This window comes from Musca domestica, unplaced genomic scaffold, assembly GCF_030504385.1.
Source record: "Musca domestica strain aabys unplaced genomic scaffold, Musca_domestica.polishedcontigs.V.1.1 35, whole genome shotgun sequence".
NCBI lineage: Eukaryota > Metazoa > Arthropoda > Insecta > Diptera > Muscidae > Musca > Musca domestica.
The window spans coordinates 9,148,931-9,175,729 of NW_026712315.1; the positions used below are offsets into that span (position 1 = coordinate 9,148,931).

Sequence of the window (26,799 nt, forward strand, 5' to 3'; positions counted from 1 at the left end):
TAAACAAAAACTAAAAAGAATTATGTGAACCTTACAAAAGAAATAAAAGAAGTAATAATTATAATTATAATAATAATAATAATAATAATAATAATAATAATAATAATAATAATAATAATAATAATAATAATAATAATAATAATAATAATAATAATAATAATAATAATAAAATATATAAAAACATATTTAAATATATATGATAAGATTATTAATTACATGCAATACAAACAAATAAATTAATGTGAATGTTATACAAAAATTATACCAAAGATAATAAAATAAAATATAACACGAAAATTAATATTATAAAAGTAATAATTGTCAATTAATTCTTTTTAGAAAAAAATATTGTTTTTTCGTAAAGTGAAATAAAATAAAAATATATATTTTTCATAATTTAGTGAAAAAATCTAACCAATTAATTTTTTGGCCTACAATAATCAACATAAATTTTACTTTGATGAGAGGCCTACAAAATTCATATTAACACCTGCTAAACGATTTGCCTGCCCGCCTGCCAGTTGTATGTCGGTTAACAACCCGATTTTCAACGTGTGCAACATCTCCGGTCTTGTGATTGCTCTTGACTTGACTTCGCTACAACAAAAGAATTTTGAAAACACACACACACACATCCACTGGTGTTACAACCGCAGCTTATCTGCTCACTTGCTGACGACAAGCCGCGCTCTTATGCTCACTGCCGCTGTCTACATTGTTGCTGTTACGCATTCATTATAACCGGCCGCTACCGGACGACTAAATCCAGCTTTTCCAACCTGAAAAACAAAACACCTGATTGCAGCACTCTGCCACAACTTCACTGCACTTGAGATTTCTTGAAAAAAAAAATCGTTAAAAAATACATGCACCTAAGCAAAAACGAATAAATATATAAGAATTGCCGTTTTTTTTTGTACGGCTGCAACGTTTTAATTTTTAGCCTTAACAAGCAAACCGGAAATTCTGCTAGATATTCCATTTTTTGAAAGCCATCACTTACGGCCTGCATCTTTGCTTGGCTAGAAAAATACAATACCATCGAATATAAGCTGCAAACGTAACCAACGCGACATAGCTAACACCATATAGAGATAGGCTTTGTTGGATTAAACGAGGTGTGTATGATTCAATTTTTGAATATATTTGTTGTTATTGTTAGTTGTAAGTTTTTTGGATACTGTGGTATAAAAGAGTGAGATTAAGCTAGGTATAAAATTAAAAGGAACAAATGGCCGTATTACTAAGACAAAAATAGCCTTACTCACAAGCCATGGACTATTTAAAATTGTGTAATTCAAGAACACTCAATTAGGAAGAAAATTTTAAACACAAATAATTCACATTGGCCCAATTCACCATGGAAAACATTGCTCTCTGTAATAGAGAGTATTATGAACTCAAGCCTATGGAGAATACTCTAAATTTAAGCAATCAATTTAAGACTACTGTTTTATGGAAAATTATTTTTTTGTCACAATTAGGCAATTTATAAATGTATGGTTTCGGCATTTGTTTTTGTAACATGGAGAAGGAAGCGAGATAGACCATAGTTACTTTTGAGGATCTTCATAGAAACACTTTCTTAGTCGATCTATGCATGTCAGTCCGTCCGTCCGTCCGTTCATGCATTTTTGTGAACAAAATGCAGGTCGCATATATTATTCGGTTGAGATGAAGTTTCGCAAACAATATTTGTTTGGCCCAAGGACGAACCCTATTGGAATTGGTGATAATCGGATCAAAGTTGTATATAGCTCCTATATATAGCTTCATCAGATTTCGGGTTAATATAAGTCCAAATGACCTGTATTTTGGTATATCCCACCAAATAAGTAAATACAATTTTTAGAAAATCGGTTCAGATATAGTTATAGCTCCGATATATCTGTTTCATCCGATTTGTGGTTTTAAGTCCATCACATGCGAAATATCAGATACTGCTCGAAAATACCTCTGTCAAGTGTTATCGAGATCGGTTAAGATTAGGATATATCTCCCAAATATATTTTCATCAGATATCAGGTTTATTGTATTGTCAAGATCGATTCATATTTGGATATAGCTCCCGGATATATTCTCAATTGATTTTAGGTTAATTGTACACCAAATAGCCAATATCAGTCCAAATGATCTGAATTTTGGCATATCCGACTGACTTAAGCAAGTACATCGAATTCGGAGAAAATCGGTTCAGATATAGCTATAGCTCCCATATATATGTTTCATCCGATTGGGAGCTTAAGTCTCTCACATTCGTAATATACATTCGACAATAATGATATTTAGTACCTGATATCTTAAAAAAGCCCGGAAATATCTTTGCCAAATTTTATCGAGAACGGCTAAGATTTGGATATTATTCCCACATATATCCTTTCATCCGATTTCAGGTTTATTGTGCAAATAATGGCTAATGTCAGCCCAAATGGAGTGAATTTCGGGACGTTCGTTTCCATTATATATTTTTATACCCTCCACCTTCGAAAGGAGGGTATATTAACTTTGTCATTCCGTTTGTAACATCCTTAAATATTCGTCATTCATAATCAGTATAAAATTCTATGTCGATTTAACGATGTCCGTCTGTCTGTCTGTTGAAATCACGATACAACCCACATTATTTGACGTAGAGCGCCAAAATTTAGTAGAGCTATTTACATTGTGTCTAGAATGGTTGGTATTGAAAATGAGATATATCGGTCCACGTTCTGGTATAGTCCCCATATAACGGTACCTCCCGATATTCGGTATTTTGATGATTTATGTCACATTTTTTTCACGGATTTGTCTGGAAATTGGTATTTGTAGGTCACAACGGATCCCTGAGCGTGTGGCAAAACATTGCATGTGGAGGTCCACGTTGTGGTATAGCCCCCATATAAGGGTACCTCCCAATATTCGGTATTTTAGTTTTTTTGGCCACTTTTTTTTCACAGATTTGTCTAAAAATTGGTATTTGTGGGTCATAATGGTTTCCAGCTCCGGTGGCGAAACATTGCATGTATGGGTCCATGATTTGGTATAGCCCCCATATAACAGTACCTCCCGATATTCGGTATTTTGATGGTTTTTGCCACATTTTTTCACTGATTTATCTAAAAATTGGTATTTGTGGGTCATAATGGGTCCTAGTTCGTGTGGCGAAACATTGTAATTATAGGTCCACGTTTTGGTGTAGCCCCCATATGACGGTACCTCCCGATATTCGGCATTTTAATGGTTTTTGCCTCATTTCCTAAGGTGGAGGGTATTAAAAGTTTGGCCCGGCCGAACTTACTGTTTTTTTTTTTTTTACTTGTTTAATATAATCCTTCTCCAAGTAATATCATGCACTCTATAGCAAACTATAACTTCTCTAAAGCCAAGTGTTGACAGGTTGTATGATATACTTAAAATAAATTCTTTCATAGTGGTGTAGGGTATCATGTAGTCGGGCCGCCCGACTTTTTACTTTTCCTTACTGGTTATAAATTGCAATTGATCTACATTTATATGTGATCATTTATTCAACTTTCTTTTACATCTTATCATTCATCACAATACAAAGTCTTATATAAGTGTAAGATACAAAAAGCCAATGCTTGGCTCATATGCCGTCATACACATGCTTGTATGTCGAGTACGTGCTTCATAACGAGTCTCTCTCTCTGTTGGACGTTTACACACTAGTGGCCGTTTTTCAACAGAAAAGAAAGCATGTAACAGTGTGTTTACATTATGTGTACGTTTACATTATGTATTGTTTACCGAGGTTAGCCGAAGTCTTTTGCTATATGTGCTATTTCATATCATGTTAAACTCATTTCAAATATCTCTTCTCATCAGTCCCCAATATTAATTTGATAAATAAAATCGCTCAATTTTATCCTCCGCCATAAAGTAACTCACTGGCTAGGATAAGGGATGTGAAATCGGTTCATTTTTGACAAGATTCGAATTCGAAGTCCACTCAGTTCTTATTGCCTGGGAAAGACTGTTTCATATTTTTATATCCTACAACACTATGTGTTGGGGGTATTATAAGTTTGATTGGGCCAAAAAATATGTAACACCACGTAATATTGGTTTCCCACATAGGAAAGTATATATGGATCTTCCTATCTCGCCGAGCTGAGTCGATCTACCTATGTATGTCCGTCCGTCCGTCTGTCCATGTTAATTTGTTATCACTCTACAGGTCACGAAATTTAGTATGGAGTTGGGGTTAAGGTCAGAATAGAACCCTATTTCTTTTGGAGATGATCGCATAATATTAAGGGGTTGAAATGGACCAAAAACAGAAAAATTTCCTGATTTTGCAGTTGCTCTATAGGCCACAATTTTGAACCAATCGAAGCGAAATTTCAATGTCATCGGGTAATATTTACTGCTATGGCATTTGTGATAAATAAAAGTCAAATTTTCCATTAAACCGCTAATATTTTTTAATGCCGGCGAAATCACAAATAGATGAACAGGTCAATTCTGACCGTTACGTAGATGCCGATAGTAAAAATATCGAATATATATAGCGAAATATATACAATGTATATATATACAAAAGAAGGGGATGTTAGCTAGAATGCTTATATCTCCAGAATGGCTGTAGAGATTTTGACAAATTTTGTAAATTTAGAATGCCCTTTTGGCATAAAAGTATAAAATCTAAAAGAATCGCATAAAAACATGCCAATAATGATGTTAATATTGATTTTGTAGTATATTGTGACATTTTTTTATTTTTTCATATTTGTTATCGCATGCAATTTTTTCAATTTGACTTATAATATTGAAATGTATATTTTGTAATATTTTTGCACTTTACAACACAGGTTGAGGTTATTATTTATATACAGATTGCAATTATCGTCCGATCCTCAAAATCGAACTAATAGTACGTTTATATATATGAGGGTTAACCCACTGGATTTGGATTTAAATTGTCATATCCATTACTTTTACTTCAAATAAACCCTCTCAAAGTGGGTTAACCCTACGAAAAGTAATAACGTAAACATGGCATAAGTCAACCTAAAACTCCTTTGTTCATCTACGAAGAAGCCAGCCGATGACTTAAGCCAGCCAAATATGCGCTTTATGTATTTCCGCCCTTAGAGTCTAAGACAGCGGGTAGAATGGACCACTACTTTTGTGTGACAAAAATACAAACATTACTTACAGGCGATATCCGAAATACACAAGAGGCGAACTTCTGGTTTTTTTATGCTGACTTCGTTGACGAAAAATCGTATAGATGAGTCTAAATTTGTAGATGCAGAGCGGGTTCTTGCTTGTGGAGATGATCACAAAAAACTAAGGGGCTAAAATTAACCAAAAACAGAAAAAATTCCTAATCACACAATTGAAGCCAATCGACACGCCTGAGAAGGGAGCTAAGGACAGGGAAGGATTCTAGCATTTTGGATGACCATTGGATTATATTTAGCTGTAAAATGGACCAGAACAACTAACAGCTCGACGGAGTCTGTAAATATTGGGCAAATGTCCCTGGTCAAAATGCTAAGAGTAATATCTGGGCAATGCTCCGTGACATAATTTCAAAAGCGAAATCTCCCAAACGGATGGAATGGACATAACTAACATATCGTAGTGTTGTAGGGTATCACATGGTCGGCCCCGCCCGACTATAGCCTTTGCTTACTTGTTTTTTTTTTTTTTTTAAATTACAACATTGATTGAGCAGTGAATTTTCATTTAATTTAAATGTACCATCAAATATTGGTCACTTAGATTGAAGTTTTCTGAAAATACTGCGATAATTTTGGTTTCGACGTGTTTTGACGGAATATTCAGAATTTCAGTCCAGAAATCTGATTAAAATTGTATCAATCTCATCCATGGGAAGAAAAATCAATGAAAAGTATTCATTCCTCCTTTGAAGTATTGCATTTTTATATGGTCATGGCTACAGAGGACATATATCAATTGATACGACCAAAAGATCAATAGACCAATAGATCAAATATGGAGTTGATCTAAGGATGTCCATCCGTTTGTCCATTTTTCTGGCTGGTGCACACGATAACTCTCGAAGGAAGTATACGATTTGGTCCTAACCTTCTGCATCTAAAAAAACTGCAAACAACTTCAGACTGTTGTCATTTCAAAGCCCTCGTCCGACAGCTGTTAAAATTATTCCAACGACAGCTCATTATATGGTTTGCAAGCGTAAAAAAGCATTTTGGTCAGCATTTTCTAGAAAACAAGTTATTCGTTTTGGAACTCAAGCGTGATAGTGTCATTTCTTTATATTTGGCTGGAAAACCACAAGTGGTTATCGTTAGAGCACTTCAGCATTTAAATGCGAGTACATCTTTTGTGTCTCGTACCATCGCTCGTTAGCGTGGAACTGATATCGTAGCCCGACGTCAAGGAAGTGAACGGAAGAAAACAGCAACATCAGCAGAAATGGTTCGAAAAGTAATGAAGCGACTTGATCGAAACCCGCTTAACATATCGAAAATTGAAAAAAGAGTAAAGCCATTGACATTCCACATTCGAAAGTGGTGAACTGCCGAATTTGGCTTTCTCCGAAGAGAAAACATTCGTTGTCCAGCAGCTTGTAAGCAAACAAAATGATCGTGTTTACTTACCAAAGAGGTCAGCTGAAAATGTGCACCTTCGGTTGGCCACCAGAACACAAGCGCCGGTGATGGTGATGGTGTGGGCCGCCATAACAGCCGATCGTCGCTCTCCGCTTGTATTAATCGACCGTGGCATCAGAATAAATTCCGAATATTATAGCGAAAATATTCTGGATGTCGTATTAAAGCTTTGGTCACATTTTGGCCGCAGACCTTGGATATGCCAACAGCACACAGCACCATTGCACTCAGCACGCGCCACCCAAAAATGGTTACAAAATTAGATTCCTCGCTTCATTTCCAGCGCACAATGGCCACCAAAATCTCCGGATACCAATCCGTTGGACTATTGTGTCTGGAGTATTTTTAAAAGCAAGGCTGTCAATGTGCCAAATTACCGCAGAGCAACATTCGGGCAGCGTGTGACGGTTTTTTTTTTTTTTTTGGCCATTTGAGGACCACAATTTCTGCCAAAGGTGATCAATTCGAACAAATCTAAACTTATTTTAAAATTTGATGCTATTTCCGACATTTGTTGCTTTCATTCAATATCATTTAAAAAAATTTAAAAATTATAGCGTTTGACTTTGTTTTGGTTTTTTTATCTCACCCTGTATATATTAGATATGTTTCATCAGATGTAATCTTTTTAATGTGCACCTTTTAACGATGATTTTTGTTTGCGGAAGGTAATTTGTAACAAAAAAAGTCCTTTGAAAATGTAATGCTAATCGATGTTAAGATACAGCTCCCATATATTAGGTCCAGGCGATTTCAAACTTCAACCGCTCTAAAGCCATTATACGAGTTTAATAACGACTGTAGTTGTACAGTGCCTTAAAATATCATACCCTATTGAACCTATCATTTTTCTGGATATACCTTAAGAACACTTCTATATAAATTCCGCAAAAAAAATCTCGAATACTCATATAGAAGCATTATCGTACTTATGTGGAGCAATATATTCTAGTTACCAAATTCCTTTACTTTCAAAACCAAATCATGTTCGTAATTCCTTCCAACTCATACCCGTAACACTTGTGCATGAAAATATTCATAAAAACTAATGCTTCTCCTCTAGCATTCCTATGCATTCACAGCAAATATTTTTCCGACAGCAGCGACAGTAGTCGCTTACATCTAAAGTGTATACTTAACAGCTTCCTGTATGTGTTCCAGAAAATTCCTCTGAGTAAGCCAGTTGCCAACGTGGTCAGCGTTTAACAATGGCGAGGAAAACAAGTTTATCTTAGCATAAATTCTAAATCAGGACTTCTTGTGGTCAGCACAAACTTGTTGTGAGCCAAGCTATTCGTGGCAATGGAATTTACCGTAAATACATTGCTACAGGTTGTTGGAGAAACCATTACCATTATTTTCTAGAGAAGCTAGCCTAGGCACAAGTGTTTACAATAATAACTGTTTTACATTTTTTTCTGTTTGCAGTTTATGGCCGATGCCAAAAAGTAATATGGGGATGTAATTAGACAAAGAGATGGCCAAGAGACAATGCATGCAACTTATGGTGATATTTTAAGTCGCCAATTTGTGGAATTCTCGGGAATTATGCATTGCAAGACCATAAAAAGCAATTTGTAAGCTTTGAAAGAGGCATAAGTGTAATTATTAGCTTGGTGCAGAATGCCGTGAATTATAAGAGATTTATGTAAGAAATAATTTTAGCTGAAAGCGCTATTAACTACCACATGAACTTCGTGACATTGGTGTATGTCCTTGATTTCACAGTTAAGGCCAAAACAAATTTTCCCCTGCATGAAAGATTTTAAAAATGTTCCTCAATTTCGAAAACAAAAAATTAGTTTTTCTTGTAATTCTTCCAAATGACTTTCTTATCCAAGCGTTTAGGCCCATTACCTGCTAGCAAGGTGAAGCCATTACCAGTGACATTTAAAAGTCATTAAATTGTACCAGCATAAAATTTGTCCGTCCCGGGGAAAATGAAATCACTTTTACTTTAAGCCGGTTTCCCGAGCTGCGCGAAAAACAAGTTTTAATTGTATTATCAAGATACAATCGCACATACGTACATACCTACTTAGCGACATAATTCATCTCTTATGTCATAGTGATGTTTCATTATTTGTGTTTCGGGTTTTTAAGACAGTTTTTGTTTTGTTTATTGTTGTTGTTTTTTTTTCTGTTTCTGTTACTTTTCGAGGCCTTCAGACATAAAAAATGTTGTTTTCATTCAACCTTTGATTTTTGTCATCATAACCTTATTCGAGTTATGACGACAGATGAGCAGCCATGGGGGATTCTCTTTATTGCTGTTGTTGTTGGTTGTACGATATGTATGATTATTTTGATAACATTCATGTATGGCAGCAAAATAAACATGATGTGGTAGCAAATGAAAACACTGAAATACACATTTTAAACAAAATTGTGATGAAGCCACTTTCATTTTTATGGAGGTCTTCATTTTTTGTTCGAAAAATTGTAAAACGATTTTCTGAGATCTTCCCGATTGAGATAATCTCAGAAACTAATGTTACATCGGATCTCCAGATTAAGGTTGGGTATCATACGGTCGGCCCCGCCCGCCCGGCTTTCCTTGCATTCTTTACTGGTATTGTGTCACAAACACTATTTTATGGAGGGTATATTAGCTGTGTCATTCCGTTTGCAACTATTCAAAATATTCATAGTAGACCCTACAAAGTGTATATATTCTGGATCAGCATATAATTCTAATACGATCTATCGATGTCCGTCTATCTGTTGAAATCTTTCGAACGAACTGAGATATAAGACTAAAATTTTGCATGCATGTATAGTTTAAAATTAGGCAGGTTAAGCTCGTAAATGGGCCATGTCTGTCTATGTTTTCGTATAGCTCCCATATAACGGTACCTTTCGTTAACCGGTATTTTGATGATTTAGCGAAGTTATTTACCGGAATTATATCAAATTCCGTATTTGAAGTTTGCAATGGGTACTACAGCCTATGTATGCAGGTCAACGTCTTCGTATAGGTCCCATATTACGGTACCTCCCGATACTCGGTATTGTAACAAACTTCGTATTTAAAGTTCGTAATGGGTACTATAGACTATGACAAAATATTTCGTATGCAGGTTCACGTCTTCGTATAGTCCCCATAAAACGGTTTTCATTTAAGTAATAGTTTACGGATTTTTCTTTTTTTTTTTTGAAATTTTTCATGTTCCTTTTAAATGGCAGAGGGTATAAAAAGTTCGGCCCGACCGAATTTAGCTGCTTTTTTACTTTTTATACCCCACAACACTATGTGCTGGGGGTATTACATATTTGATTGGGCCAAAAATTATGTAACGCCTCGAAATATTGATCCTAGACATGGGATGTTACACTTGGATTTTCTTATATTGGCGAGATGAGTCGATCTAGTATATGTGTCCGCCGGTCAATATTAAATTATAAATACGCTTCATGTCGCAATTATGGCCCAATCCTCAGGAAAATTGCATGGAAGTGAGATTTTGGTCAGAATTGAAGTCTACTGTTGAAATGGACTAAAAACAGAAAAAATACTGATTTTGTAGTTTCTCTACAGGTCACAATTATAGACCAATCGTAGCAAAATTTAGCATGGGGCTAGAATTTAGGGGTGGGCAGAAGCCTACAATTTATGTAACATGTAAAAAAAAAAACAATTTTTTAGTGCCAACCTTGCTTTCCAAAATACTCCAGTCACAGTAGTCCAAGGGATTGGTATCCGGAGATTTTGGTGGCCATTGTGAGCTGGAAATGAAGCGAGGAACCTCATTGTGTAACCATTCTTGGGTGGCGCGTGTTGAGTGCGCACGTACTGCTGGAATGTCCAAGGTCTGCGGCCAAAATGTGCCCAAGGCTTTTACACCCTCCAGAATAATTTCCCGATAATATTCGGCATTTATTCTAATACTACGGTCGACTAATACGAGCGGAGACCGACGATCATCATCACCATCACCGGCGCTTGTGTTCTGGTGGCCAACCGAAGGTGCACATTTTTAGCTAACCTTTTGGCAAGATCATTTTGGTTGTTCTCATCGGAGAAACCCAAATTCGGCAGTCCACAACTTTCGGACAAGCGAAGCAACTCTTTAGCTGTTTTGAGTCTATTTTTTTCTGTTGCAGTGTAAGTTCTTGCACTTTTTTGAACTTCAATGGCTTAACCCCAAGCTCATCTTTCAATTTTTTTTATAAATGGAATATTGCGATATGTTCAGCTCACGAGCAATTGTTCGGCCACTGCGATGCGGGTTTCCATGAAGTCGTTTCATTACTTTTCGAACCATTTCAGCTTATGTTGCTGTTTTCTTCCGTCCACTTTCTTGGCATAGGGCTTCGCTACCAGTATCACGGTAACGAGCGATGATACGAGACACAAAAAAATTACTCACATTTAAATGCTGGAGTGCTCTAACGATAGCAACTTGTGGGTTTTCAGCCAAATATAAATAAATCACACTAACACGCTTGAATTTCATCACAAATAACTTTTTTTCTGGAAAGTTCTCAACAAAATGCTTTTGTACACTTGTAAACATTACAATGAGCTGTCTCTGGAATAATTTTAGCAGCTGTCGGACGAGTGGCTTAGAAATGACACCAGTCCTTATTTGGTTGCAATTTTTTCATCTTGCCCTGTATGTGACGGATGCAAATATAAGTATTTAAATTCTGATAAAGGGAACCTAATTGTACTATTTTTGTAAGGATGGAATGGATCGCAAAATTGTGTTTCGTTCGGCTGGCTGAAATCTGGAGTTATGTCAAGAACATGCCAAGACATATAGCTGTAGATTAGCTTTACATTAAATAATGTGGACTCTATCGTTGTTTCAACAGACAGACTGACGAATATCGGTAAATCGCCTCTCATAATTTTATTCTGATCAGGAATATACATACAAATTTCGAGGTGTTGCAAAGAGAAAAATAAATTTAATTTTATGGCGGTATAAAAACCCCAGGCTGTACCAGAAAAATTATTTTTTTATAGCCCCACCATTCTACGGAGGGTATTTTAACTTTGTCACTCCATTTGCTCTAACGATATCCACTTGTGGTTATTAAGCCAACACGAATAACTTTTTTTGGAAAATTCTCTGGCTTAGAAATGACAGCAGTCTGAAGTTGGTTTGAGTTTTTTCATCTCACCCTGTATGAATAAAGAAGAATACTTCTTTGAAGACCAACAGTGTATAAAACAAACCTAATGATGTAGGGTAGAGAATGCATGATGTACATTATGAACATCCAACATATACAGGGTTGCCCATATTCGACGGACCCATCTGGTAACGCCATAACTTTTGACAGAGATGTAACATCGCTTAATGACATACCGCGTTTGAAGCATCAGTCCAAGCAGATTTTTACCATGAACCAATAAACGCCACGCGAGCGCTCTGAAATAGTTGAAATTTACAAGAAGTCAATTGTGAAAACTCAATGTGCTTTTAAAACATTAAAAAATGTGAGAAGTGCACCTTCTAAGAACACCATTAAGCGTTTATAAGAAACATTTACGACTGGTAAGGCTCTTTCTAATCCGAAGAGGCCATATAAAAGTCGATCAAGGCGATCGGCCGAGAATATCGCTGCCGTACGAGCCATTGTTGAGAGGTCCCCAAGAACATCCCAAAAACGCCGTTCTCAGCAGTTGGGCATGGCTCGGTCCACTTTACAACGGATTATTCGCATTGATTTGCATTTGTTCCCGTACAAAATTCAATTGACGCAAAGAATGTTGCCTGCGGACAAGCCTCGTCGATTGGAATGGGCCCATGGGTCCGTCGAATATGGGCAACCCTGTATTTAGTTAATCTATTGCATGCCAATAGCTCTTGATCTGAATTTTCATCTTATTAAAAACAATGTATATCCAATGAAAATAATTTTTAATTATTATGCATGTTTCCTCGTAATTCAAATAATTTAACAAAAAAAAACCGTATCCATAACTTTAATAACTTTCAACTATCACCAGCTGTGAACTTTCAGTTCAAACTCAAATGAAATAAAAAAAAAAACGCAACATATTGATAACTCGAACAATCGATTGTATCCACCTTTCAAAAACAACATTTTTTTCGATTTGCCTGGCAATTTTCAATTAAAACTCGATTGCCACAGAATGCAATTATGTATTGTTGCTTTATTTTTCAATAAGTTTTTGTTGTTAAAAATAAAACCACAATTTGATACAATTTCTACGAAATTGAACGCGCTATTATCAATGACCGCCAGATAATTGTTTAATGAAATTGTTAACAAACTAATAATGTTTGTTTGTTGTTGTTGTTGTTTATTTCTCTTTTTTGCAACTCTCTTAAACACAATTAACTGTCATCCAGCGCGCTATTGTTGTTCAAAATAATAGTGCAAAATGAAAACAAAAATATTCGAATAAAAAACAAAACACGAAGAGACAAAATGAAAAAAAGGAAAAGTGTTGTTTAGATAACTTGGCCATGGAGTAAGCGATAGCGGAGGGAGAGGGGTTGGTGGTGATGAATGCCATGAAATAACAATAAATCAGACATCATTCAATTCATTGGAACAAAAACCACCCAGACTCGTTATTGAGTCTGAGTTAGTTGGCTAGGCAGGTAGCATGGGCTCGACTCGATAATGCGAATGACCATTTCATTGCATTGTTGACCAAAGTTGAGAGTTATTTCAATGTAGAGATGTGATGAAAATTCCAAAGTGGAATTATTTTGTTGTTGTTGGATGTTGGTATGTTGCCGAGATAGTAAAAGTGTTTTCCAACAATAAAAAGTTGTTTGGTATGTGTTTATTACAGTCATATTTATTTTTTTTGCAACACCAATATTCAGGTGTTGGTAACAAAATTTGTATTCATAAAATACCGATACTTGGGTATGAATTGTAAATTTGCAATGGAAATTAATTTTCACAACCCGAGACGCAAGCTTCACTGGTCTTCATTTCATCCTTCTTTCCTTTTTCTCCCATTTTTTATACTCTCCACCATAGTATGGAGGGTATATTAAGTTTGTCATTCCATTTGTTGATATACATTTCGAGATATACATTTTACACATTTTAGAAATATGCGTCTGTGGAAATCACTCTAGCTTCCGAACGAATTGATGTAGATTGATAAAATTTCACTTAAATGTATATTATGTCTGGAGGACTTTTGGTATTGAAAATGGACCATGTCAGTCCAGATTTTGGTATAGCCGCCATATAACTGTACCTCCCAAAATTCGGTATTTTGATGATTTTTGCGTCAATATTCATCGGCATTGTTTCAAATTTGGTATTTGAAGTTCGAAATGGATGCTACAGCCTAATACAGAAAATTGTCTGTGCAGGTTTACGTTTTCATATAGCCCCCATATAACGGTACCCCCCGATATTCGGTATTTTGATGATTTTAGCGATATTATTTACCGGAATTGTTTCCAATTTGGTAGTTGAAGTTTGTAATGGATACTACAGCCTAAGAAAACAAATTGTCTGTGCAGGTCCATGTCTTCGTATAGCCCCCATATAACGGTAACTCCCGATATTCGGTATTTTGATGATTTGTTTTAAGCTTCGCATTTGAATATTGTAATGGCTTATGACAAAAGTTACCTATGCAGGTCCATGTCGTCGTATAGGCCCTAATGTAACAGCTACATTCGGTATTTTTAAAATTTTAAAAGAATTTTTAACGGATTTTATTTGTTTTGAGAATTGCTAAATTCGTTCCAAATGGTGGAGCGTATTCAAAGTTCGGCCCGGCCGAACTTACAGCTTTTTTACTTGTTTGCATTTGAAGTAGATTGGAAAGTCTTTTTTTGTATCTGAACTTTAATATGGCTATAAATTTAGGGTTTATACAAAAAAATTGTGTCCAACAGACCTAGAAACGCGGTAAACCGACCTGTGCATGGCTTCTAAGAAATATTTCGCTAATGGCCAGAAGACCTATATAAGCGGATTTTCAAAGAAAATTTCTCTAAGGACCTACAGACCTATAACGGTGCATTTTTTTAGGAAATTTTCCAAGGACCCATAAACTTATAAAAGTAGATTTTTAAAGACAATTTCTCTAAGGACCTACAAACCTATTAACATGGATTTTTAAGTAAAATTTCCCCAAGCACCCACAGGCATTTATGGATATTTAAAGAAAATTTTTTTGAGGACGCACAGACCTATAATTTTGAATTTTTAAAGGAAAGTTCTCTTGGTCCTTAGAGTTACAAACGTGGGTTCTCTAAAAACCCACAGACCTATTAACGTGGATTTTGAAAGAAAATGTCTCTAAGGACCCATAGATCATTAAACGTGGATTTCTAAAGAAAATTTCTCTACAAATCCACATACTTTATAGGTCCTGGATTTTTAAAGGAAATTCCTCTAAGGACCCACAGACTTTATAGGTCGTGGATTTTTAAAGGCAATTTTTCTAAGGGCCCACAGACTTTATATGTCGTGGTTTTTTAAAGAAAATTTCTCGAAGGACCCACAGACCTATAAACCAGCAGACCTATAAACGTGGAAATATAAATATAATTTTTTAAGGACCAAAACTCCTATAAACGTGGACTTTTAAAGAAAAGAGTGGATTTTTAAAGAAAATTTCTCTAAGGACCCACTGGCCTATTAACGAGAACTTTTAAAGGAAATTGCTGTAAGGACCAGCAGACCTAAAAACATGGACCTATAAATTTGGAATTTAAAGAAAATTTCTCTATAGACCCACACACTTATAAACGTGGATTTTTAGGAAAATTTTCTCTAAAGACGAACAGACCTATAAACTTGGATTTTTGAAGAAATTTTCTAAAAGACCTATAAACTGGGATTTTTAGAGAAAATTTCTGAAAGACCCATATACGTGAATTTAAAGAAATCTGTAAGGATCTACATATCTATATAAGTGGCTTTTAAAAGAAAATTTATCTTAGGACCAACAAACCTATAAACGATTATATCTCTAAGGACAGATCATATCTTTAAGGATGCACAGACCTATAAACGGGGAATTTTAAAGACGAGGGGTTTATAAATAATGTCTCTTCTATTTTCGTGGACTTTTAAAGAATATTTATTTGAGGAAGCTCTAATTATAAGAAATAAATATTTGAGTATATTTTTGCCTAAAATCATTGCTTTCTTTATTTATATGACCTAATGTATATATAATGAACATACTGAACATGTATGTATGTGTTTATCACACAACAATTTTTTCTGGCATTTTTTTCTTTAGTTTGTTTTTCTTAAAATTTATCTATATTTGGCGTGAGACATCGACATCGATCGGAGTCACATTAGTAAATAGCACAAAAAGAAAGACTTGCACCGAACAAGTTAAACCGCTCAGACATTAACACATACCTAACGTCGTTTGGTTGCTACATCAAGAAGAAAAATACAACAAATACAAATAAAAACAGCAACACCATCTGCGGTAATGGCAGGCAGGCAAGCAAGCAAACTATTAGCCATGTCTTGAAACTTGTTGCTATTGGTTTTAAAGACCGCCCGAAGACATGACTTTTAATGCAAAAACCATTTTCAACGACGACACAGAAAAGTTTTCATTAAAACCGTTGCAACGGTTTCCAGTAATGAATAATAAACGTAACATTTTATTTATATCGGTGTGTGTATGTGTGTGTGTGCATATGTGTTCTGTGAGTGTCCCAGTGTGACCGCTGGAAATTTTCAAAAAGTATCACAAAAAGTATCATTTCTTGAAAAAAGTGGCACATATCATTTTAAATGGTGGCACAGAAAGTGGCACAATCTATTTCACATTTTATTTAAAAAATAACAGTTTAGAACAAAACAACAAATTCATCTATATGTAATACTATATAGTAATAATATATGTATGTACATATTGCATATTTAACCAGTAAAGAAAGCCTTAAAGTCGAGCGGGGCCGACTTTCTGATACCCTACACCACTTTGCCAATTTAGTAGCGCTCCGCGTAACAATTAAAAGTTTTTATGGGAGTACTCAATCATACACGCTATGATTATAATTATAATTTAAAGTTCAAAGGACTAAATATGCCGAAGCATTTGTATCTTTTAAATTCGGACTTGTATTGTCCATTTGGTGCACAATTAATTTGAAATCGGATAAAGATATATATGAGAGCTATATCCAAATCGGAACCGATCTCGACAAAAATTTGGCAAAGATATTTGTGAGCTGTATTTGATATATTTCCCTGCATATCGTTGTTACAGAGTGAATATTACGGCTGCGGAGGACAAAAATAACAAATCGGATGAACAATATATATGGGAGGTATAGCTATATCTGAACCGATTTGGCATACTTAGTTTCAGGCTTAATTTGGCTGTATGTGCAAAATTCCATACTATTCGGGCCGATATTACACGTTTGGTGCACAATAAAAGGAAAATCGGACGAAGATATATATGGGAGCTATATCTAAATTTTGACCGATTATCTCCAATTTCAATAGAGTTAGTCCTTGGGCCAAACAAATGATTGGTGCAAAAATTCATCCGGATAGAGTAATAAATGCGAACTGTACTTTGTTTTCAAAAATACATGGACAGACAGACGAACGGACGAACATGCATAAATCGACTCAGAATGTGATTCTATGCAGATCATCAAAAGGAACTATGGGTCTATCTAGTTTCCTTTTGCCTGTTACAAACAAATGCACAAAGACATAATACCCTGACCACCTTGTGGTGTAGGGTATAACAAGTAAAAAAGTTGTAAGTTCGGCCGTATCCATTACGAACTTCAATTACAAAATTTGAAATAATTCCGGTAAATAATGCAGCTAAAATCAACAAAATACTGTATATCGGGGGTACAGTAATATGGGGGCTATACGAAGACGTGGACCTGCACGAACAATTTTCTGTCACAGGCTGTAATATCCATTGCGAACTTCAAATGCGAAAATTGAAACAATTCCGGTAAAAAATCACCAAAATACCGAATATCGGGGGGTACCGTTATATGGGGGCTATACGAAGACGTGGACCTGCACAGACAATTTTCTGTCATAGGTTGTAGTAAAGTAATTAAAAATTTCTCATAACAGTTGTTCCAGAAATAAATAAACAGATCAATGTTGACAAATTTGAGCATATGAAAACCACTTACAAACACCTAATATAAAAGCGTTCGCTCAGAAATTTGCTATCGCAAATTGGAAATGGCAGCGTACGACGCTTTTCATTGTTTCATTTCGTGTCATTGTTTTAAATACAGCGTTTAGATTAAAATATATGTAGTTTAAAAAAAGGTGGCACAATGTATAAAAAAGTGGCACAAAAATTCCAAAAAGTGGCTCATTTTGGATCAAAATAAAAAAGTGGCACAAAGGTATCAAAGCCCAAAAAAGGTGGCAAAATTGATACTTTAGTGGCACAACGGTCACGCTGGAGTGTCCTCAAATACTGATTACGGGTTCAAGAGACCATACCTGGGAGTTTGTGAAAAACGTTTGTGTTTTTCTATAATATTTGTTTCTGTTTTTTTTTTTTTTTTGATTTGTTTAATTTGTTTGGAAATGTTGCAAGTGTTAAAACAAAAACATATTTGAAATCGGTATGGCGTCACTTGGGTGGAAATATGACAAAGAAATTGTCTGTTTTTCGATTTGGAAAACATTATTTTATACTCAACTAGAAAATGTCCGTCCAATCAGTGTCTTATACCCTCCACCATGCTATGAGCGTGAATTTTTAAAGAAAATCTCCCTAAGGATATACAGACCTGTAAAGGTGGAATTTTAAAGAAGCTTTCTCCAAGGATCCACAGACCTATAATCGTGTATTTCTAAACTCCATTCTCTCAATATTCGGTATTTCGATGTTTTAAGCGGCATTATAGACCGGAATTGTTTCATATTTCGTATTGGTAAATCTTAAGTTGGTACTTCAACCTATGACAAAAAAGGCCTATGCAGGTCCACGTCTTCGTATAGACCCTATATCGGTACCTCCCGATATTCTGTATTTCTATACTTTTAGAGACATTATTCACCGGAATTGTTTCAAATTCCGTATTTGTAACTCGTAATGAGTACTGCAACCTATGAAAGAAAATTGTTAGACCGACTCTTTTTTTAATTTTTAAAATTCTTTCCATATGGTGGAGTGTATTATATTTTTTTTTAGAAACCAAATTGCCAACTTACAGTCGCTTCTATAGAAAATTGGAAATTTTGAAACCTTCGATATACGGAATATCATAAGGTTGCGTTATACAAGGATATACTAAAGACCTTATACTAGAAGCGTTTACATTGACTGAAACGCCAAATTGCAACTAATTCGGTTGGAAAATTCATCTTTGCTCTTTAAAAAGTTACATAAAAGGGAAAATTTTTTTGGAACCGTCACGAGCTGCCCGAATGTTGCTTTGCGGTATTTTGGCCCATTCCCGGCGAAGCGCTTGCTTCTGGTGATCGACACTTTGGTATTTTTTAGTACCAACCCTGCTTTCCAAAATACTCCAAACGCAATGGTCCAACGGATTGGTATCCGGAGATTTTAGTGACCATTGTGTGCTGGAAATGAGGAAACTCATTTTGTAACCATTTTTGGGTGGTGCATTTCGAGTGTAATGGTGCTGAGTCCTGTTGGAATGTCCAAGGTCTGCGTTCAAAATGTTTGTGTGCCACCCTCCAGAATATTTTCGCGATAAGATTCGTCATTTATTTTGATTAATACGATTAATACGAGCGGAGAGCGACCATCGGCTGTTATGGCAGCCCACACCATCAACACGGCCGGCGTTTGAGTTCTGGTGGCAATCCGAAGGTGCACATTTTAAGTTGACCTCTTTGGCAAGCAAACACGATCATTTGGTTTGTTTTCAAACTGCTGGACAACGAATGTTTTCTCATCGGTGAAAGCCGAATTCGCCAGTTCACCACTTTCGGCTTTTGAGTCTATTTTCTTCCTTGTTGCGGTGTAAGTTCTTGCACTTTTTGGAATTTCAATGGCTTTTCTCCGGGCTCATTTTCTAATATATGCCAAATGGAATATTTCGATATGTTCAGCTCACGAGCCATTTTTCGAAAACTGCAAAAATTTTAACAGCTGTCGGACGAATGGCCTAGAAATGACTGCAGTATGAATTTGGTTTCAGTTTTTTCACATCACCCTGTATAGGAAGGAATATTTCGATTTGTCTCAAACAAGTTGTGTCACAAGTCGTCAAATTTTTTTTCTATTTTTTTATTCTGTTTGCGTTTCCGTTTTCTTTTCCTATATACATAATTCTCATACAGTTTTGCTGAATATGGATTTTGACAGTGATGTTTGGTAATTGACACACATTTTCATTTTCTCTGTTCCAAACCCATATTCGTTCGTTTCTAGACAAACCAAAAAAAAGCAAATAATAAATAAATGAACCAACAACAAATGGCCAAACGAATCGAACAATATGTGCTAAGTAATGAAGTTTGCTTTTTTTTTTCTTTTGACCGTTTTTATATTTTTGGTGGGTTAACATGTTTAATGCTTACACCAGCATGAGCAAAAGAAAGAGCAGAAAGAGGAAATGTCCATGTTCGTGTTACCCCCTCTAACCATCAACACAAATTTTTAAAATAAACAAATGCAGTTATTATTGGTCTTAACCAATAAATCAAAAAAAAAAAAAAAAAAATCAAAATCCAATAACTTCCCCTTGACCAGTTAACAACGAACACAAAAAAGAAACTTCTTTCATTTCGAGGTGATTGTTTATGGGGCTACGACCACAAACGAACTTTTGTTGACCGTCTCTGTCTGTCTGTCATGAATCAGCTTTCGTTGTTATGGCCTATGGTGTCATTTGACATATTACTTTGAATTGGCTGATTGTTGAAAATAACTTAAACATTAGCTTAACGATGATTATGAGTGAGCGAGCCATTGTATGACAGGCGATGAAAGGTTTTTAGGTGTTTTGCTTGGAAAATTAAGAATATATTTTAGACAAAACATTTCATTGTTGCTAATTACGAACAGAAGACTTAAAGTTGGCAATATGAAATCTGTAAACATTTTAAATTAATAATAAACAATGCCAAAATTTCATTATGCCTAAGGAATGGAATTTCCTAGTCTTTTTAATAATAATGACACCATTTAAAAAAAAAAAAAAAAAAAAAAAAAAAAACTTTAAGTATTTTTTACACTTTTGTCATAATTTACAACAACTGTTCTGTAGAACTTTAATGGCTTTCTTTTAAAACTTACTGGTTAGCAACATTTCATTGATTTCCGACTGCCTCAGAAATTGTTCCGTGTTTCGACACTGTACACTAAAAGTGAACACTATTCGATATTTCAGAAACTTATATCTTTCGTACGAAATCCCCTTCGCAAAGAGTTTCGAAATTCCAGCTCAGTTTGTAGATTTCGTACACTTATTGCCTAATATCTATGAGACCAAATTTAGTACTTATCATACGATTATGGTACAAACTTCCTTTCTTATTTTAGTCCGTTACACGAATAGTGATTAAAACGGAGAGTTCTGTTTGTTTACTTTTCGTTCTTATCACAAGCCTTATATCTCAAACTTTAGGACCAGTATTTTTGGGTTTGCACACTTAGAAATTTATCACGTATCCTTATTTATTCCCTTCCCAAGGAGTTTCGGAATTCCAGATCTATTTGTAGATTTCGTACACTTATTGCCTAATATATTTGAGACCAAATTTAGTACTTATCGTACGATTATGGTACGAACTTCCTTATTTTAGTCCGTTACAGGAATAGTGATCGAAACTGAGGCTCTATATATTGACTTTTCGTACTTATCACAAGACTTCTAGCTCTTAGTACTACGTTAAGGGCCATTATTTTAGGGTTTGTGCACTCAAAACACAATTCTTATGGCACCAAATTTATGATTAATCGTGCAGTTAAATTCTTTTCATAAAAATCACTAAACTTCATACCTTCACTGATCTTAAGGTCAAACTTGAAAAAGCTTTACTGGTTTCTAGGACTTTTTTACATCAAATACCGGTGGTAGAAAATTCGGAACTTTTCATACAATTATTGCAAGTTTTATTATGTCTTCGTCCTATCTACCTCTTAACACAAACATGTAAAAACCTGAGTTCCGCGCTTCAACCCGGTAATAGTTTTCGGGGTTTAAATTTTTAATAGTTTTAAATTTAATGAACTCTATTCTAGCCCTGTTACAAATTCCAATACCGGCCGAAATTTGCTACCATTTGCGACTTTTTATGCATATACTGTACATTTTATACCCTCCACCATACTACGGAGGGTATATAAACTTTGTCATGCTGTTTGTAATTCCTCGAAATACTCATGTCAGACCCAACAAAGTACATATATTCTTGATCAGTGTAAAATTCTAAGTTTTTTCTTTTTGTCTATCTCTCCGTCTGTTGTAATAACGCTATCTTTCGAACGAATTTAGATAGAAGGCTAAAATTGTACACACATGTTTATTTTTTCAGTAGGCAGTTTAAGTTCGTAAATGGGCCATGTAGGTCCACGTTTTCAGATAGCCCCCATGTAACGGTACCTCCCGATATTCGGTACTTTGTTGATTTTCACGACATTATTCACCGGAATTGTTTTAAATTTGGTATTTGATGTTTGTAATGGATGCTACAGCCTATGACAGGAGATTGTCTGTGCAGGTCTACGTCTTCGTCCTGTGACAGAAAATGGTCTATGTTGGTCCTGCAGGTCTTCGCACAGCTCCGATATAACGCTACCTCCCTATATACGTTATTTTGATGTCTTTATCTACATTATTCACCGATTATTTCAAGTTTCGAATTTGAATATGGTAATATCTTATGTAGGTCCAAACAAGGCCTATGTAGGTCCACGTCGTATAGACCCCAATATAACAGATATATTCGGTATTTTTTAAGACCTTAACAGAATTTTTAACGGATTTTATTTATATTTTTATGGTGGAGGGTACTCAAAGTTTGGACCGGCCGAACTTACTGCTTTTTAACTTGTTAAAGTCTATCTTCTCATCTATGTCTGTATAAAAAATAAACGAAATTATAGCTCTACGCTGGAGCCAATGAATTTTCTTACCAAGTTTTAAATAAAGTGCACCAAATTTCGTACTTAGCGTGCAATCATTATTAAAAAAGTACCCAATAATACAAATTTTATCACTTAAAAATCTCCAAAACCCGACCCAAAGTTCAACTATATCAGTATAGTTTTAAACTTGTATCTTTATCCACTCTTACACAACCAAATGGTACCAAATAAAGTACCACTTGATACATATCTCATATTTTTAAAAAAAACCTTTTTTTTTAAATAACCAGTATAACTTCTGAACGAATTGAAGTAGGTTAATACAATTTTACTTAGATGTGTGTTCGGTGTGCAGTGCTTTTGGTATGGGCTATATTGTTTCAGATTTAGGTTAAGCTCCCATATAAGTTTTATTTCGGGTGTTTTAGTCACAGTTTTAACTCGAATTTGCTGTAAATTGACAGTATGTATCCCATATATAACAGTACCCCTTTATATTCGGGATTTGTGCAATATTTAGTGATTTAAAGTACTTTTCGTGCCCTTTTAGTGCGACAATACCAAAAGCCTTTTTTTGCAGCCCCTTAAAATTATCATAAAATCAAATAATAAGGCCGAGTAGAAGCTTTTTAGTACAGAATTCGAACGACTTACATACATACCGTACATTATTTACCACATTGTAGTGCATATCGTACACTTTATGTACAGATTTTCCATTTGGTGCACAATTAACCCGAAATCCGTTGAAAATATGTATGGGAGCTACATCCAAATCTGAACCGATCTTTATAATATTTGGCAGAGGTATTTCTGGGTTGTATCTGATATGTGGTACCAAATATTATTCTTGTGGTGTGCATATTACGAATGTGAGGACTTAAACACCAAATCGGATGAAACATAGATATGGGATCTACAGCTGCATCTGAACCAATTTTCACCAAATTTGACTGAATTCGGACGGGTGTGCCAAAATTCAGGTCAGTTGGACTTATATTGGCTATTTGGTGCACAATTAACCCGAACCCGTTTAAAGATTTACATGGTACCTATATTTAAATTTGAACTGATTCGCTCTAATTTTAAAAGGCTTCGTCCTTGGGCTCAGCAAATATTGTTTGGATATTTGATCTCAATCGGATAATAAATGCGACCTGCATTTTGGTCACAAGAAATAACTATTTCTTCACCTAAAAATTTGGTATTTCCAAGAAGGTAAAAGCACGCCTAGGCTGTTAAGAGCCATAAATATGTCAAAATTTTTTGACGAAAAATTGATATTTGGCCGGGAAAATTGAAAATCTAAAGCTTCCCAATATTTTAGATAACTCACGTGTTTTTTACTAGATTTCCCCTTTCCATTGCTCCCTCATCACAACAATTAAGAAATTGTCTAAAAAAGCACACCTAACATTACTTCTGTCCCCCTTAACTTTCTTTCAAATTGGTTTAAGAAAATCGTCTAATTAAATTGTATTCCTAATTTATTTGAACGGTAGATGGATGATTTTGACGTGAAGAGTTATTTCAATTATTCTAAGGTTAATTTAATGCACTCTAAACACGAAAGGAAAATAAGCCAAGAAATTGTCGTAAATTATGTGCGGAATAAGTGTTTTTTCCCCTTTTTTATGAAAACCTAATGCATGCCAGCAACATAAATAACCACTTAAAGCCCATAAATATATTCTCAAAGAAGAAAACCTAATCCCCTTTTGAAGTTTCACAAAAAGAATCATAAATAAATTTCCAAATTGTTCTTATTATAATTTCCATTAAACCAAGTCAACGGAAATTGGCCATAACTTGGTTAACGATATTTTCCCCTAAATCGGTGTTTTTTTATCATGTCATGGTATCAGACAACTGATTTTGGTGGTTGGGTTTCATGGCAGATATTTACATAGGGAATATGAGACCAACCACAGAACGTCATCAAGGGTAACCCATAATTTAACGCAAGTTTAAGGTGTTTCTAGTTTTTACCTTTGAAGCGAACAACGCAAGGCTCTGGGTCTGGGTGACTGATTGTCTAAATGACTGAGTGACTGACTGCTTGACTGAATGCAGTGACATGTAATGGAGAGCTTAACATGTCTTCAGCTAATGTATAGTTTTTGTTTTTATTTTGCTTCATCTTTTGACTTGGCCTTAAAACACCTTCACTGTGTTCCCCTTGGGTTAACAGCCAACCCATGCCGTGTGATTGAGATCTAAGTCTGTTTTTTTTTTCTGACTGTCTGTTTGTTATGTGTGGTATGGTGGAAATCTGTGCGTGATTTCATACATCTCTTTGTGACATTTTTCTTTCTATTTTCCCCCTGCTGTTTATTCCAGACGCTGAACAACAATAGCTAGGAAATGTTATGGAAATGGTGGCCCGACCCGATTAAATAAAAGTAATTTGAATATGTTGTCTCTCTGTGTGTGTGTGCAAAACTGCCAGCATTTGATCTTGGTTTGACTCGGTTCAAGTTAATGCCAGCCACCTTTCCAATTGTCTCTTACCGCCATTATCTATTGTTGCACTTTCCACAATGACCGCATTTCTACTCAGCGTATAGCTTTGATTGCCTAGCCCAAGGTAATTGATATGTTCTTTGGGGAACAGTGGAAGCGTTTTTGCCTTCCAATCTCCCGAGCATTTCTTTTGCTATGAGAATTGTAAAGAAATGGACCAGAAATGTAATAGGGGAGGAGGGGATGTCTTCGATTTAAAATTTGAAAGCTATACTTTAGTAAGGTAGATGTTTATGAGATATTACAGAAGTTTCTAGCCTCTTTTATTTGGTCTTATATGAGATGATCTATTGTCTATCCAAGAGCTTTTATGCGGCCTTTGTCGGAAGATAAGTTTTTAAATGCCTTCAGTCTATAAAAAATCTATACCGCCAAAGAATTACCATCCAATGGGTTCTGTCTATAGAATAACTTTCAGAGATCATCGGACATTGGAAGAGATCTAAACGAACATGTGTTAATTGAGGTGTTCTTTCTATAGCGAGCTTTCCAAAGAACTGCACCTATAAAAGCTTCTTCTAACAGGGACATACTTACGCTTTTGAGGCTTTCGAAGTTGTTCTTTATATAAATAAATTTAAATATATTTAGGCTTTCTGCCATAAAAGCTTTCGAAAGCTTTATGGCTATTGAAGACGACTACAGAAGAGCTTTCAACTATGTTATGTCCATTAAAAAACAGTCACAGACCGTCTGCCAATAGATGTACTTTCGAAAGCTTTCTGGCTATTGAAGTAGTTTCCAAGACTTTCTTAAAATTTTCATGCTACTGATTAACATAGCTCTTGTTCTTATCACAGTGCGTTTAAATGTCTTCGGCTTTTATAGTAACTTTAACTGATCCTTTCCCTATAGCTTTAAATATTCTCACGTCTAGAGAATAGTTTCCAAGTGGCTTGTCTATTTAAATCAGTTCTCTAGGAACTTCTGCCCATAGAAAATCTTTCCGAGGTATGCCGAATTTCTTTCAGAAATGTGTTGCTATATAAAAGCTTCTACTCTTCTTCCTTTTCTTTTTAAATAAGAGCTTTTATGGTGATTTGTTAAAAAAAAACTATATAGGAGAGCTTTTGAAGGTATTCGCTCTATAGAGAGCATTCAACGCCATTTTGAGCATAAAAGGGCTTTCAATGGCCTTTGATTTTTAGGACAGATTTCAACTGTTCTCCATTCACAGAAGAGCTTAATGTAATCTATGGGAAAGCTTTCTAGTATCTTCTTCTTTTAAAATCTTTCAAACCTATTAGTATAAGAATTTTCACTGAATTTCAACGGTCTTTTGTTTATAAAAGAGATTTCAAAAGTAGTCCATTTTTGGTATGGATTTCAAAGGTCTTCAATCGATATAAGAGCTTTTTCCGTCTAAAGAAGAGATAACAAAAGCTATCGAAGGCTTACTTCCTAAAAAGGCCTTTCAAGAGTCTTCTATTATATAAGGCTTTTATAAGAACATTCATAGAACTTATGACTTCAGAAGGTATTCGAAGGAGAAAATGTGGAGGTATGGGGTTTTCTACTAGAGAAGGGTTGTCAAAGGATTCGTGTTTGTAGAGGAGCCTTTATAGCCAGTCTGTTTACCGTATAGCTTTCTAAGGTTATCTTTCAAAGGTCTTCTATATTTAGAAGAACTTTTAAGAGTCTTCTGTCTCCAGAAAAACTGTTAGTGCTGCT

At 35.2% G+C, this 26,799-nt stretch overlaps 1 protein-coding gene across 6 annotated transcripts in view; it reads left to right on the plus strand.

Annotated features, from left to right (window-relative positions):
* Positions 1-26,799, plus strand: part of LOC101893179 (filamin-C) — a 154,416-nt gene that overhangs the window by 105,463 nt on the left and 22,154 nt on the right. Inside the window, exon 2 of one of the 6 annotated variants that reach the window (XM_005177744.4) lies at positions 402-1,118. The exons of the other annotated variants lie outside the window; for them this stretch is intronic. The gene's annotated coding sequence lies outside the window, so the exon portion shown is untranslated. The remainder of the gene's footprint in view (positions 1-401; positions 1,119-26,799) is intronic. 6 annotated transcript variants of the gene reach the window in all.